Below are 4,837 nucleotides of genomic sequence, written 5' to 3' on the forward strand. Positions count from 1 at the left end.
ACACATCATGTTACCATCTGTTGATGCCTCAGTAGATTTAAAGGCTTCTTTTGTTTCTCACTGTTTGTGAGTTTTAATCTTAACTGACACACAGTTGGCTTCTTGCCAAGCTTATCTCACTTATTTTAATTAACTTACTGAGAAGCTGTAGAAAAGGGTAGGAGATTTATCTAGCAGCTCAGCTCTCACCAGTGCTGTGTACCCTAACTAAAAGCAGAGGAGCTCTGACATGGTCAAGCAGCTCAGCTCTTGCCAAGCTTACTTTTCATATGCAGAGGAGCATTTTTTCAAAGGTTGGTGGTAGGATCCAGAAGCTCCAGTCCTGCAGTTCTTATTTTGCAGAGGAGCTTTTGCAAGCAGCTTTGGTTGTCAGAGCAGCTCAAGTTTTGCAACATTCATTAACAGACAGTGATGCCACACAAGAAGTTTTAAAAAAGAAACACTGTGCTGAATGTGACACAATAGCAAAGTAGAAATAGGATTCATAAACAGTGGGGAGGAGATCAGACCAAATGTTGTCTACTATCCAGAGATGCCGAGTTATCAGATGATTTGTCTAGATTATTTTCCCTATCCCAAAAAATGGCAACTGAACAGAGGGGGGATTGGTACCAGGAAAAGGCTAACTCACAGATCCTTCAGTACAACAGCTGCTTTTTAAGATTACAAAATATCCGTTAGAAAAGAGCAAGAGTCCAGTAGCACCTATAAGACTAACAAACTTGGTGGTAGGGTATGTGAGCTTTTGTGATCCACAGCTCACGTCTGAAGAAGTATCTGAAGAAGCGAGCTGTGGCTTACGAAAGCTCATACCCTAACACAAATTTTGTTAGTCTTATAAATGCTACTGGACTCTTGCTCTTTTCTACTGATACAGACAGACTAACACAGCTACCCATCTTAAAATGTTCCATGAGATCCAATCACTCCAGACTCCCAATTTGACCCTCAGAGTTCAAGTTTCAGACTATGAAAACAGAGCAGGTCCCCCTAACCATGTTAAACCTGAATTCTGAGGACAGTCAGTGGATGCAACAACAAAATGGCTGCCACTGGTGGGGATGGGGGAGGGGGGCTAACCTGTCACAAAAAGTTGGGAGGTTCCAAACCAAGCCTCCTACTATGATGAAGGCAGCTTCTTCCATAGGTGATGTCTCCTAGGCTCTTCTGAAGGACCTCTTGCTCCGGTGAAGTGGAGGAAAGCCAGCTGGCTCTTTGCGTTGAGGAAGAGATACTTTGGGGGAGAAACAAGTGGGCTCTAGGAAACACATTGGTGGGCACCGTGGCAGCTAGAAGTACCACACCGGGGATTGCTGCTTTGGAGCAGCACAGCATCGACTTCTGTAATTGTCATGTGTTACAAAGCCTTCAGATTGGCCAGACGTGGACCAAATACCCGCAGCCTGGTCAATGGAACTGACTCTTCTGCTTGTTGAATGCTAAGCTCAGTTGTCTGATCTCAGAGATTTGGGATTGGAGAACTGCCTGCTCTCTGGCCACATCCACACCCTGTTGGATCTTTCTGCTTTCATTGCTCTGTAGCAATCACTCTTGTGTGGATTTCCCGTGTGTATGCAAGATAATCCAGGAGGTGAATTATTGTTCTAGCACAACAATACCACAGTATATAATGATGCATGGATGCCCTTTGCAAGAACTGTCCTTGGTGGCATAGAACTCCTCCCAGCCTTCGAGTGATGCAAGCCGTCTATTTCTGTTGTGTTGGCCCTCTGTCCTTTCTCCTCTGCGGCCCAGCACTGACTCAGACAGGTGATAATTGCTGTTCTCTCACTACTTGAAACTGGCCATGTGCTGCAGGCATGCACAGTGCTAGAACTGTACAGCGACAGAGGTCGTGCTTTGATAACTCTAGCAAATGTTTAGGAGAAGATTTGTATTCAGTATTAGACACTGGGATGTCTCTTTGCCTCCCCACGATCTTTTGTCCTTGCCAAAAAGTCTACTCAGATGAAATAACCAGGAGCCACATGGGACCCACTTGAAAGCTTTCCTTGCTGGCTTGTGAACATTTGGGGAGGTGGCCTTCTGCAACCTTCAGCCATCAGCCACATGTTATCTTTCCCTAATAACCAAGAACTCAGAATAGCATAAATGGTTTCCCTTTTCTCCAGTTTATCTTCCTAACAACCCTGTGAGGTGGGTTAGACTAAGAGAGAGAAACTGGACCAAGGTCACTCAGTGGGATTTAAACCTGGGTCTCCCCAGTCCAACATTCTAACCACTATGGAATAGAAAGATGATATTTTCCATTATTGCTTTAATGGAGTTAAGAATTATAAGTATCCTGCAAATATGAATATTCAAAGCCAAATTTGCATTAAAACCTACTTAGGTCTGTAGTATAGTTATATTCTGAGTAGTTTATCTAGGAAGGAATTCTGTAAAGCCGTGAAGAGCATCCAGCTTTTTCTCAATCTTCCACTGATATACCAGATTACAAACACTGGCCATTTTTTGCATTAATGGTGCTTACATTCCAGAATATATACAGAGAGCAGCCACATGGAAATTCTTCATATTAACATTTCCTGCCCACCCCCAAATGGTAGATTTTCAGCATTTGTTCTATACTTGCAGCTGACATCTTGCCAAACTGATCTTAAGTAGTAAGCTAAATTCTTGCAAGAAGCCAATATCATTGCTGCTGGTTTGACAGAGTAATTCTGTTTTTGCCAGCTTTTCCTCATAAAAATTATCGATTCTCTTGCTGAATCAGACCATCTAGTCTATGACTGTCTCCAAAAGGGGTCAAGCAGGTGCCCCTGAAAAACTGATAAACAGAGCATTGATAGAGATAGCTTCTCCTACTGTATTGTCTCTATGGGACCTAAGGCTCTAGTCCTTATGACCTTTCTCCAAAAAACAAACAAACCCAGGAGATTTAAACACACTGCAATTTTTTTTAAGGAAAAAGGAAAAAAGCACAAGCAAAGTTTAATTACATGAAATATAGATGAAGAAGGAAGCATTTAGTGCTACAGGGACATGAATTATTCACAAACCCTGGAGCAGGTTTAAAAGGCATCCTGCGTGAGCATTCCTGTGGTCTTTGACCACCTTGGCTGCTCAGCGTGACAGGAAAGGTTGGAAGGCAAGAAGGCTGCAATTCCCTCAGGCTCAGTGCACCATGACTAGAAGTCAATCCATCTTGATGCCTCTAGCTCATCAAGTACAAATACTGATGCCTCTGAGTCCGGAGCCATAAATGCTACCATCAAAGTGTTAATACATCTACTTCTTGTTGCTTGCAAGCCATCAGAATACAATGACCTCAGCCATTGGTTGATCTGCTATGATGTCATGGCATACTTTGATTGCTCTGGAGAAAGCTGCCATTAATGGCATACTGACAAAATATAGTTTCTGTGAGGGAAAAGTCATTTGGGACAAGGGAAAGCTCCACTCATATAGTCGAGGGTCTGAATTGAAATGGGCAGAAAGACAAACCAGAAGCAGGCAGGGAGACTAAGGAGGTAAGATAGGTAAGGGACAGTAGTCTCTCTGCATGAAACATATGACATGTGGAGAACACGTGTCAGGAGATGCAATGATAGCTGGGAAGGTTAGTTTAAAAAGACAGAGCCGGTGGCAAGGCAAAGGTTTTGCTATAAACTGGAGCTGCGTGAATGAGCTGTGAAATGCCAGAAGGGAAACTTCAGCCCATGATAACCTCTCCAGGTCCAAGCCCGCCTCTGGAAGGCAGCTCCAGCCCATTTCCATTCTTTACTGCCCTCTGGTTGAGACCTGATACAATTTTAGACTGGAGAGGTGAAGGCAAAAATGAAATTAACAAATTATTTGAGGAGCAATCTCTGTGGCTCTGTTTTTTAAAACTACACTTCCCAGCTAACATTGCGTCTCCCTACACTTGACGAACACATGTTGCTGAGGCATCTCGTGTAGAGAGACTGAACATGGGTGATTTTAGTGATTTTGGGGCCCCCGGCAAAACTCAAGCATAGGCCCCAGACTCACTGGGGAGGGAGCACAAATACCCCACACTTCCCACTCGGCTTATTGCCGCCACTGCCCAACAGGCCACAAACTACTGTGAGTTGGGTGGCCCCTCCCACTGTCCTACAGGTGATCTCCTGCCACTGTGGGCCTCTTGCCATCCTTGCCTGCTGGAAGCCCGCAGTAGGGCAGGATCTACCAAACAGGGCAGTTGGGCAGTTGGAGGCCCCCCCAAGTGTGCCCCCAGTATGGAACCTTGGGCAGCTGCCCCAGTTGCCCCATGGCTAACACCACCCCTGAATGTGAAGTGAGGCCACAACAACTCAGAGTCAGAACACATGTTTTGCATGCGTAAGGTTAAAGTTCAGTTGCCTGCACTTCCTGTTAAAGGGTCCCTCACATGGCAGAACTAAGAAAAAGCCTGAGAGCTTAGGGAATTGCTGCTAACTGGAGTGAACAATATTAAGCTAGATGAACCAAAGGGCTGACTTGATGTAAAGTGACTTCCAATGATCATATCCCAGGGAGGAGGATGGCCAACTGGGGTTGCCAACTCTGGGCTGGGAAATTCCTGGAGATTTGAGGGTGGAGCCTAGGGAGGGTGGAGTTTGGGAAGGGGAGGGAACTCTGTAGGGATATGATATCATAAAGCCCACCCTCCAAAGCTGCCATTTTCTCCAGGGGAATTGATCTTTGTTGTCTGGAAATCAGTTGCTCTTCCAGAACTCCAGGCCCTACCTGGTGACAGCCATTTTCTTTGGTTGCGTTCCATTACTTTATAATGGCTGGTATGCGAACCCTTTTAAGTATTCAAGGCAGGTCAACCCATTAACAATAATGACAACGTCATATATAGAAATAA

This window comes from Eublepharis macularius, chromosome 12, assembly GCF_028583425.1.
Source record: "Eublepharis macularius isolate TG4126 chromosome 12, MPM_Emac_v1.0, whole genome shotgun sequence".
NCBI classification, from domain to species: Eukaryota; Metazoa; Chordata; class Lepidosauria; order Squamata; family Eublepharidae; genus Eublepharis; species Eublepharis macularius.